This window comes from Macrosteles quadrilineatus, unplaced genomic scaffold, assembly GCF_028750875.1.
Source record: "Macrosteles quadrilineatus isolate MER2022 unplaced genomic scaffold, UCM_ALF_1.0 Scaffold_2__2_contigs__length_208266976, whole genome shotgun sequence".
Taxonomy (NCBI): domain Eukaryota; kingdom Metazoa; phylum Arthropoda; class Insecta; order Hemiptera; family Cicadellidae; genus Macrosteles; species Macrosteles quadrilineatus.
The window spans coordinates 190,687,603-190,700,723 of record NW_026542595.1 but is presented as its reverse complement, the minus strand read 5'-3'; positions in this window follow the sequence as shown (position 1 = coordinate 190,700,723).

The window sequence follows — 13,121 nt, the reverse complement described above, 5'->3', positions numbered from 1 at the left end:
TCATTGGAACAATACGAACCCATGAAAAACTCAATTCTTTTCTAAACATGAGCTTGTCGTGTTCAGAGGTAAGAAACATAATGAACTATTAAATTTAAAATATATTTGGTTGGCGTTTCAACTCATTAATCTGCTAAGCTAATTCATTTAATTCATTTCGTAGGATGCTTATCCTATGACTTTTGATAATTATTTAATCGTCTCTTCAAAGTTTTTTTTTTATTCAAAACAGTATTTACATATTATAGTATAGTTTTTGTAACTTAAAGAAAACTAAATATATTTATTATCAAAGAAAATATAGAATAGTTTCAACAAATGAAAAGATAACAGTAAACGTTGATAGTTTAGATATTATTCTTGATGCACACTAAACTCAACTTGTAATAACAACGCGGGCCGATAGGTAAAAGTTATTGGTAATATATGCATAAGTGTTATAATAGTTTCTCAAAAGAAGATAAAAAAAATGGTTCACAACAGTGCTATTGCTGCCATTATTTTTGTTCCGATGTTAAAAATGTAAAACTATGATGATTTTAAATTCTATGATTCATTAATTGAAAACCCCGTATTTAATATCGATTTATGTGTGACAATGAATCGAAATACTTGTTATTTACGTACCAATCCAGTACTGATAATTAATAAGAAGATATTTCATTGTGTGGACTTCATTATAAAATATTTTTCTTTTTAGCTTGAAAACGAATAAAATTATTCTAAATTGTTATTTTTTTTACCTCAACGAATTTGATCTCGTAATCATCAGAGTCGTGACAGGACGTGTTATAAAGAAAAATGTGTATATAGAATTATAGGTACATAGAAAAACATATAAAATTATTATTGTGTTAATTAATATCCAATATTTATGCATTGCCACTGAAGGTAATTAATGGTGTAAGTACCAATAAATTATTCACGAGCATTAAGGAAGTGATTTGAAAACCACTGTAAAACATGAATATGGTAAACCCCCCATAAATATGGAAGTGCCTGAGTCCAGTAAGAGCTTTCTGTCATAACGTTTCAAATGTCATGAAATTTCAGTTTTTATAGTAAGAGCATTTTTATGTCAGTTGTATATGAAAGCACTAAACAAAACAACATACCTTTACAACAGTCACCGCTGTAAATACAATTACATGCTGAATTCCGTCACTATGTTTTGTTCCAGTATACTGTATGTTACTATATTATACAACTAAATTTTGTAAATAGTAAACTTAATCAATAGTGGTGCCATCATGACGGTTAGTTATACCCTTTAATATAACTTAAATCCTAGAATAAAATGTCTATTCCACCCAGTACGTTTCTATTTTGAAATAATCATAAATTTTATTACGACAATTATAAGTTAAAATATGATTTTAGTTATTCGTTTTAAAATATACTTTCCTGATAAAGCTTTGATCGATTAAAATTGTAGCTAATAATTGTTTTACTGTACTACTGAGGGTGTTTACGATTTTGATGAATCTCTAACAAAATAATAGAATGATTAAATCTGACCAAGAATCAACCCCTTAAAATGCCTTTCGATGTGTTGTATACATAAGGTATTACATTATTATATAAATATAGAGTGTACCTAGCTGTGGCGAAGTTAACTAAATACATCTACTAAGGCGATACAAAATTAAGAGAGTTTTATTGCATTCCCAATAAATACTTACATAAACGATAATTGTTGAACGTTGAGAGAAACCTATATCATGGACTAAGGATATTTTGACCTTTCTCATAGTAACTTATTGTTCCGTCCACATACCAAAATATCGTCCCTAATTTTACGTTTTGCTGTGACAGTCGATTTCTCTTGACACTTTTGATCGAAAGCGGTCACATATGATTACCCTAGAGGCTAAGGCTACAGACTATAGAGTAAACCATACATATTCTATGGTCTGCGCTACGTTGTGGTTGACTAACTTATTGTAGTATTTGAGCACTTGCAGCATGGTGGCTTATTATCTACGATATATCAAACTTAAAATAAGTAACCATGTAATGCAGTTTTTTAGACAATGATGCTCCAGGATATACGATTCAAATAAGTTAACTCCTGTTTTACATCAACAGGAAGGGACTGAACTGTTGTTATGCGAATTTTTTAATCTTTTAAAAGAAACTGTTAAAGATTATCACTTTGTTATTTCTTTAGCAAAAGGTTTCTTTTTAAGCATTGCATAAATATAAACTCAATCAGGTTTTTTACGAGCTTAAAATTTTAAAAAAATAGGAATATTTTTGATACCTAAATGGTCAAATAACTCTTGTAACAGCTATTTACATTTATAATGTTTACAAACAGGTTTGGTGAATGCGAGATGGTAAATTATGTCATTCGTCTATTGGGTCTGATGATGGTTGAGGATGTGATGTGGTTGTGTGTATGTGGTTGGGGTCTGGGTTTTACTTACTACCTTTTGAGTGAACAGTAAAAGTAAATTTATGTTCCATGTGTTTTTGACGTTTTTTATTGCTTTCTGAAGGTTAAATAACACGTACTACGATTATTAAGACGTAAAAGACGCTAACAATATTAAATAACAAAAAAAAAAATACCTCCATAAATGAATTAAATAAACAAACAGTTCCTTACTAATCATATTTAAGCAATCATAAAATAAACGGATTGCAAAGGCCAAATAAATCTTGCTTTTTTACGGCATAACCGAGTGTCATATCTAACGACAGAGGTAATAGTTATTGCAGGTTATATAGGTCATAAATGGCGATGACAATGGGAAGGGTGGGGAGGTTTATTGCCAGCTGTAAAACTGGACAAGACCCATATGTTGTCCTCTACAAACTAGGTGTAGTAACTCAACCTGTTCATACGTGCATGAGAAAAATCTTATTGTAAGAAATGTAAAGTACAGGGTGATTCAAAATGAATGACCCAGGTTTGTAACGCTTTATAACTTTTATACTATTAAACTTCGCTATAAAATACACATCAAACGAAAAAGCAACTCTAAGAGTTTATGCCTTCCAAAGACACATCATTTAACAAAATCGATCCAACAGAACTGTAGATTTAATTGTACAAAGTTAACAAGTAATTTCCAAATTTTTTACCACTAGAAATTTGGAGGTTACTTGACGTTTTTGCAAATAACTTTTAAATGGTGAGGAAATCGACCAAAGTGGAAGGTAATATTCCGAAAGATAATAACATTTCCTACAATCTACTGTTATGAATTTTTTGACAATACTCAAGAAAGACACCAAAAACTACCTCAAAATGAAACAAAATTGAAAATCCCCGTCTTCAATGTAGACAATAAACATAGCAAACATTAAATTTCACACTTTTTTTTATTTTAAGCCAAATTTAAGCTACATTTATTGAGTATTTTCAAGAAATGCATAATAGTTGATTGTAGGAAATTTTACTCTCTTTCGGATTATTACCTTCCACTTTGGTCGATTTCCTCACCATTTAAAAGTTATTTGCAAAAACGTCAAGTAACCTCCTAATTTATAGTGGTTAAAAAAATTGGAGATTACTATTTAACTTTGTACAATTAAATCTACAGTTCTGCTGGATCGATTTTATTAAATGATGTGTCTTTGGAAGGCATAAACTCTTTGAGTTGCTTTTTCGTTTTATGTGTATTTTATAGCGGTAAGTATAATAGTATATACGTTATAAAACGTTAAAACTGGGTCATTCATTTTGAATCACCCTGTATTTAGTCTGTTTCCATTATAAAAAAGTGAACATAATAATTTACATAACATTTAATAATTTAATTTAACCATGTAGAAGAATGTTAATTAACTCTACGATTGGTAGTTAACTAGTTAAAGTAATTAAAAGGTAAAAATACAGGAAATAATTCACGGATCATGCACTTGGTATACTTTGTACTTGGTATGAACATTCTGTTTAAGACGCAAATTAAACCGTTATCTATTATGTGTTTTTTGGTCAGTGTTATTTCATTTATTGCTCAGCACGTGTTGTGTTAAGTTTGTTTTTTAACTCTTAACTTTTAACTCTATTAAATTGTATGGTACCTCAAATAATGTAATGCATTAAATAATGATTTCCATTAAAATCGTAGATCAGGACCTTGTGAAAAAAGAACATTGCTCTTGTAAGTCACTCATTACTAACATAGCTATTATACGCAATCCCGATGGAAAGACTCTAAAACAGATGTTACAACTAAAGCCCAATATTCTTTTCAATGACTCTGGATTCAATGCATAAGTCAACATGTGTTTGGTCAATACTCTTGCTCAATTATTGATCGATAGTGGATTAAATTATGCCTAACAACCTATCTTAATTTCGAAATTGTTATTTTTATCAAACGCATGTAATACAACTCTATTGGTATTGTCCTTAATAGGAAACAAAAATCATAACTAACGAAAGGAAATTTTTGTTCTATAGTCTTCAGCTGCAGTCAGATTTGATATTTACACAGTGGACCGGTCAATCAGACAATCAAATTACTAACCTGACCTGGCCTTTGTAAACTGGTTACTTCCAGTCATTGGTTATTCTTGTAGGGCCCTCTTTTGTTTGGCTAAAAGTTTAAATCTCAAGCACTAAGATTTTTATATTTTATATTCTAGTATGTTTACATTCCTATTCAAACATATTGGAAATATGATTATTTGGTAAACCTGATTAAATGACATATTTTCACGGCTTTCTGGTTTTACAATACGAATTTCAGTTACAAAATGCATTGATGTGACCATTGATATTTAAAACATATAGTTACGAAAAAAAAAAAGAATCCGATGCATTCAGTTCAACGCTAGAGTGACAATTAATAGTGTTTTGGCAAAGAAAATTCCATCTGAAAATAGCATTTGTTGTAATAAAATCTTTGAACATAGTCGTCTTACATCGATTAACATTGTTAGTTGGATATTTGAAATCAGAATGTTTCCAAGTATATTATTTGTTTTCTATGATAAGTTTTTAAAATCATTTAAAATAAAAATATAAAATATGATTTAACGTTTTTCTACAAACAAAATAATGAAAAATGTGATATACCAAACTTACGAGGGTAAAATTTAAAAGTTCGAAATAATAACTTTAATAGCCCTCGTGGACTTAATACGTTATTTGTATGTGCTAACTATAGATTTCCATAACTGAATTTATTTACTTTATTTATTATAGAAAGCTTCAAGAACATGTCAACAGTTACTGATAATTTTTTAAGAATCATATTATTCAAAGAATTAATGTGTAATACTAGTAAATAATACTTTTTTATAGTCAATATCATAGTTGAAACGATTTAAAATTCATTAATCCTTGGTCCAACTCAAGATATGGTTTAACTTTGATTCCATTCTCTATTGAAAACATAAGGTAACTTTATAATGCTAAAAGTTTGGTGATAATTTATGAAACTTCTGCTGAGCTCAAGTTCTTCGAACTTAGATCCTTGCAAAGATTCGCTTTACATATTTTTACTGTGAAAACATTTAAAGATTCGATTTGTAAAGGCTATTCATATTAAATGTGAATGTGTAATAATAAACAATAAAGTTATGAATATTGAATAATCTTGTCAAAATGTTTATTTATTTTATACACTCTTTAATAACACTTTTTTATCGATACATTTTATTTTACTATCTATTTATACACTCTCTACTAACACTTCAAGAATAGAAAATATATGTCGTTAAAACATCGCTTATAATACATATTTCTTCGGTACTTTAAACAATAAAACCACTAAAATGCTTGTATATAATACAATTAATATATATCATTTCGCTCATGTCTTATTATATTTTATAAATAGTTTTAATATAGTATCAACTTTCCTTAAATCAAGGTTGGCTTAAATTAAAAGGGATGTTGAAATTCGAAACGTGCCTAATCTAAATTAACAGTCCTTTTATCAAAGCTACCCATTAATTTGGGTTGTGTTAAGCTCTGGTAGAATTTATGACATTAATTTTTTTGTTAAGCTATCTTCTTTTTTATACATTACAATTAAATCATAATTTAATTTTATATACTGGGTAAAACTAAAAAAATAAACGTAAAGTTTTATTCTTTAATAATTCTTAAATCTATAACAGGATTTATTTCTATTTCCTATGAATATGAGTTTTATTACAGATTATTGTAGCAAGCAATTTATTAGGTGAATGTGTTTTTTTATAATCTTGACACTGTAGTTCAAACCGCTAAAGGCTTATAATGGGTTTTTCTAAAAAGAAAAAAAAAATAATACAGATGGACATACGTGAAATGAACACGAAAGGGCATGTGTTTTTATAGATTTATCGCTTGACCCGACCTTATTTTTACACCCTATATAATATAAAAAATACTTTACAAACTGGAATAAAATCCTCAAGATATATCACTCTGGTTTCATCACCAAACACAAAGGAACTTTATTTCGCGCCTGAATCTTCTTGCGTCCTACCTTAATATTCAAACGTAATGAAAACCACAAGGACAAAACAAAGGATCTTTATATTTTACCGGGATCATACCTATTTACAAAACTTACCTATTATTTGCAACTTCTTGTCTGAGCACTGATACAACTTTTTATAATATCTGTTTATATTTTATAAATTATATTTATTAATGCTTTATCATTTTCATAATCTTTGTAAGGTGAAATTCGTGTAATACTCTTACAGAAAACTAGTAAAACAAATAAAATTGTGACTGTGGAAAAGTGATTTCACAACTTAGCTTTAAAAATATAGCTTTATAATCTCTAGGATAATGGCTATTTAAAGATTTGATATAAGCGAAACTGTAAATTTTTATGTACTTAACGCATAGAAATTTATTATTTTATGATCACATAATGGTTATCCAATTCTTCCGTTGTCAGCTATTATTTTACCTATTAACAATAACCTAATATGTAATTATCTTTTCATAACTTAATCTTATAATGATCATATTGTATAGTACATTAGTTTACTCTTGGTTGAATTGATCGTTTATTATAAATAGCATTCTAGAGTCGTGTAAATTGATGTAGTGCCCCTCTAATGCCGATTAAAAATAGCCTAGTAGTTCATAGTTGCGTCATGTCTCTATTATTATTTTGTACTGTTTTCACTTATTTGATGAATTAAACTCTTATGACTGTTGCTCGTCATCATTTACAAACATAAGAAAACTGTTTAAATAGTCTTATGTCTAGTAAGCCCGTAAATAATGTGTATATTTACGAAATAGCTAAGGTAAACGTTTTGGTTTTTGAATTAATGATCAAGGAATTCCAAACACCATCTACTCTCATAAAATGTAACTTTTTCAAATTATATAATTGTAAATAAGATTAACTATTAACCTTACTATAATCATAATAAAACGTGTAAATGATTTAATATTAATATTAATATTAAAATGAAATCTAGTATTTTGTCATATAAATCTCTATTAAATAATAATAACAATTTCCTAAATATTTCTATTTGGCTCAAAAATCCTTAAAGTTCAAAGTCTTGGCTCTAAAACTATAAAAGTGTACAAATAGAATATTTCCTTCAAATCTCGAATTATACGCGTGAAACAATAAATCATCGGTGTAGTTTTATAGTAAAAAACAACTTTTTTTATTGAACACACTGTTTATAGAAATACCAATAAATGTTTGAGAAAGAACACCTGCTGTTATGAGATGTCTTGAACTGTCATTGTGTCCTCCTCCTACATTTCAATTTTACTTGGAATGCGTATAGAACGATATCTCAAAGTACAGAACTAACTTTTTTATAGGAAAAAACCATGTAAATGTTATCTATTACAAGTGCGTTTTGTATTTGGAATCCAAACTGATCATAGCTACGAATTAGCATGCTTAGTAATCAGTTCAAGAGTTTACGCACTTAACTTGTTAGATGATAGCAAATCTTCAATGAAGTACAATGTTTGTTTTCCATCATCTCTGTTGTGTTTGAGGTCGTCTCCCACAAGAGCCCGGAAGCGATAAAACAACAGTCAAGATTGAGACTGTTTTGTCAAGATTGGTCAGTTTTGTTGTTGCAATGGCAACTCTGTCAACAAATCACTTTATAATGAATGTCCAAAGTTGTTATGTTGCTTTACAGAGTGTTTTCTAACAGGTTCCCGATAAATAAAAAAAATAAAATAAAAACAACACACTCTCAAAAGCGAGTGCGATTCTTTACAGAGAATTCCATTTGTGAGCTACCTAAAAACCATTATTTTTTTACAATCCATATTTTTAATAAAAATACATGATAAATAACTAAGCCATGTATAGCAAGAATTAAAGTAGAACATATTCGAACAGGTTGGTCTGTAACTGAAAAGAATAAAGGTGAAACTGTACAAGATTGAATGAAGATAAGGTCTTGTCGTAGTCGTTTGTTATCTCTGTCCAGAGAATTATTCCAAACCGTTACAGTTACAGTAATGTTTATTATATTCATGAATACACTCTTATCTTTATTTTTATTGTAACCAACAACTTAAATTTACTGGGGTTCTTATAATGTTGTTATAATCCTATGATTCGTTGGGTCGTCGGTTCTGAAATTTATTTTAACAAACTTGTTTGTTTTAATTTTAACAAGCTTATTCATTATTATTATTATTCATGTTGTTGTTGTTATTTCAACAATCTTATAAGTATTTAAACTTGTTTATTTTGAACTGTATATTTCCTAATTTATTTATCCAGGCTATTTATTTACCCTGCATGTAACCTACTTCACTTATCTATTATAATTCGAGATAAAATATTAGACATCTACCAACTGTAAAACTGGACACGCTCTTTATCGTATGCCTTTTCTCCATTTTGCCTTTATGGTGTATTATTCTAGCTTGGTTATTAAAGAATTTTAAATTCACTTAAGTTTAGATATTGTGTGAAAAAATCAATTAAAAATACGTTATATAATTTTGATAACTATGTTACTTATATTGTTAAAATGATGTTCCAGTAAAATGTATACAAAAATGAATTGAATGCTAATAATATAAAAAAACTAACTCGAGGTATACAAAAGTATAAATATTAATAAGAACCACGAGCATTGATTTTTTTCTAAGGCTTCAGAGGATACCATTGTATTACTAAAACGCTGCCAACACGTTACTCACCATCTTTAATGACTCAACACTTCATAGTAATATTATTGAAATTTATGGAATGCATTGCAGTTCTCACAATAAAAACCACATAATTACCTTGAAAATAACTTTAAACTTTAGCTTTAAACTGACCCCTTGAAATGCAAAATTATTTGATTACTTCAAAATGTTTTGCAGTAGTAGCTTTTAACAGGATATTCTAAAGAGTTGTATGGATATTAATTGCATAAAGAAATAGTATTATAATTGTAATACACGTATACACTTTGTTTCCAAAGTGAATCTCTTCAGCGTATTGTAATGTCCTTCTTCCTTTCTATTAATTTTCAATTTAACAGAGGATTTTTTATTAGATGGCATGTTTTATTTATTAAATGATGTAAGCTAAGGTAAAAAAACTAAATCATACTTAACAGAACACATAAAACACTACGTCACTACGTTAGTATTTAGTGTAAGCCACATTTCACACTGTCACTACCACAGACAATAAATCACAATGTGTGTCACTGAATACACACATCATGTACCATTCAGGGCGTTGATTCTATGCAATGACTTATACAGTATACAACACTATGTTAAATGATTTAGCTCAATTGTCATTTTAGTAAATATTCTTCGAGTGTTTTTCAATGTTGTTACTAGGGGAGTTTGTACATAGCGGTTATTAACAGAATAATGACTGGTTAGTTTATTTCAACTCTATTAATTTCACCTTACATATGTTATCAAATCTTTGGTAAGAAGCTTTAATATTTTATTGAAAACAGTAATAAAACACTAAAATTAATGAAAATATATTTATGACTATGATTTTACTTTGTAATTTAATCGTATGAAATTCTAAACAATTGTGAATAACTTATATAAAAAAACAGTTTATGTTATTAAAATACATTAAAAAATCTAATTTAATTTTACATGTTTAACTCAAGTTTATAAACGCAGCAAAGTAAAAATGTTCTATTTATCAACAGAAAACATCATGCATACGTAAAGAATTACAAAATTACTTTAACTTAAAAGGTATGTTTTTTACCTATTACAATATTCCTTTTATTATACAACGGAGGGTATTCTCTTTAGTTATGTTTTTGAAATGTAGTTTTCTAAGCATTTGCATTTTCCACTTACACTCTGAGTTAACATTTATTTTATTATCAGCAAATATTATAATATAATATTAAAATATACTATAGTTACTTTAGTTATTGTCACCATATATTACAATAAAATTGATTAATTTAAAACGTAGTCATTACTTTTGACCTAGTTACAGTACTCTTCTAGATAATGTCAAGTGATAGAGACATACAGAATTCTTTTCAAATTGTACTTAACACTCATTTAAAGGCTACCGTTCTAATAAGCGGTATTAAACTGCACGAACAACGTTATTTTATAGATAGAAACATTTTAAACTGTTATGAAAGGATAAAAATGTCATAGGTAACCTATTTCATTTTATAGGAAATCAAACCGTTGTTATGTTAAACAATATGCATACCAAATAGGTAATTTTATTTGCACTTAGAATCAAAATATTAATTTATATGTACTTCAAAAGGAAATTAGTGTGTTCTTACAAAGTTATTGTTTTGTGCATTGAACAAAATAGATTAAGCACTGTCATTTCCATACATAATTGAATAATCTGAGTATTTAAGTGTACAACACCATTGAACATGTCTACCAACCTTACTTTAAGTTAGACAGTCAAACTTATCATGCATTGATCTTTTTTACATTTTTGTAAAAATATCTGAAAATAAAATGTGAGCATGCAATCTCCAAGATATTATAATGTACATAAATATATGACCAAACGGTGTACAAAATCCAGTAAGTATCCTCGGTGCTACTTTTCTTTAATTGTAAAACATTTTTTTTTATGTTTTACACATACTTAAAACCTCTTCACAAAAACAACCAAGCTTAATGTGTAAAATTCCACTTCTTTTCGCAGTATAATTTAACATGTGTAACGGTACACGATTTTTTTATTTGGCAAGATTTTTATTAGTATTTCTAACCATAATACCACGAAATATGTAATGGGATTTCAGGCAAATATAATTACCATTCCATTATCAAGACAAGTGGCAGGATTCGGAAGTCTTATAACAATAGCAGAGTAACAATGTGTTGTTCATTTTATGACGCAGCATTGTGTAAAACATCTCTTCATACAGTTAGTTATATAGTTACCCATCTTATTCTCTAATATTTCCAGTTGTAATTAAATTTATAACTAGCTACGGGTTTATTGTGTTGTTTTAAGTAATAGTAATTATGTAATTAGGTATTTTAACTGTTAAAATTATATTTAACGACTAACTTTTTATTATTAAATTATTATTATTTTATAAAACAATATCACATAATATAACACCTAACTAAACATATTTAAGGAAACCACAAATGTATATTTGTATATCTTTAAAATATTTTGTAGATCTTATTTATAATATTAGTACGATAGAAGCCCGTTTCCTATGGAGGGTCGGGTACGTTGGCCACCTAATTTTAAAGAACTTGTAAGTTTATAATATTTGTAGGGTAAATATGTGTCAGACTTTAAAAAATACAAATGGGATTATTTTTCTTTGAAAGTAACTATTCGTAATGGATATAAAATTGCCAATTCCCTTTACATAACAACGTTAAACAAACCACAGTATGGTGAGATAAACCGCAGTATAAATATTTAAAACCAGCAAGTGCAATAAAATTATAAGTCTAGTCACACAACATTTTTTACCATAAAAAAGAAAAAATACTAGAGGTCTCCTGTACATGATATTTAATAGTGCACCATTCATATAATATGTCAAATTTAAATATTTGACTCGCCTATTTTCAAGTAAAATTTACATAACTGGGAAAATGTATTACATTACAGCATAAACTAATAGATTTGCTATTTTTTATTTATTAAAGTTTCTAAAATCATAGTTATTAAAATCATACAGAAAAGATATCGTAGCCGTACAATACATTTGGTCTACCGATACACCCTCAAGGCATATTCTAGAAGGAAATTTAATATACTTCGAAATTATAGTTTAAACTCCATGTGTTTGCCACCTTATAGATTGTGCTAGTTTTTCATTTCTCTACAATTCGGTTGAATAAACCTGATGGAATATTAGTTCACCCGTGGGCATTTATGTAACATCAGTGATGTAGTGAGTGAAAATAATCTATCATACATAAAAATATGAGGTAAAAGGAATTTTAGTTCTAGAAATCTAGTTTGACATTGTCAGTTTTCCCTAAAAAATTTAAACTAGTAAGTAAACACATAAAAACGATTAACAAGTAATATCATGGATTAATTAATGACTAGATTTTCCAATATGAGCAATAAGCAATGAAGCAGGTCACTATAATAAAGTCCATCGAAACCCCCACCCGATCACGTCGTGTCCCGTTACCGTTATAGTATTATCCTTCGTTTTTAACCCTACATGTTCGTTTCTATGTTCGTGTACGTGTGTGTTACATGTATTTATTTATTATGAATTGACGACCTTCGAATGAAGCAAGAAAACATCTGTAATGGCCCAACGATGATGTCTCCTTCGTGAGTCGAAACCAGTTGCAATTTAGCAACACATTGTTCACATAAATGCAGGTATTTACACCAATTATTTAGTATTTAAATGGGATCAGGAGGCTAACGTAGAACTATAATAATTTGTGTTTATTTTGACTTTTATTCATCTTACAAACGACCATTCGAGTAGTAGTCATTGATAATACCTACTCTCTAAGTCGTCCTACACAATATTAAAAGGTTTTCCGTCATAGAAATATCATAACGAAACTTTATGGGGTCGGAGTTGGGAAAGCTCAAGCTTAACTGAAGTTTCATAAATTATCGCCGAACTTTAAGCATTGTGAAGTTACCTACTGTTTTCAACAGAGAATAGAACCAAATCACCATACGAGGTATCTAAAGTTAATAGTATATTGAAAAAAGTATAATTTTTTCACTTGTATCAAATTATATTCA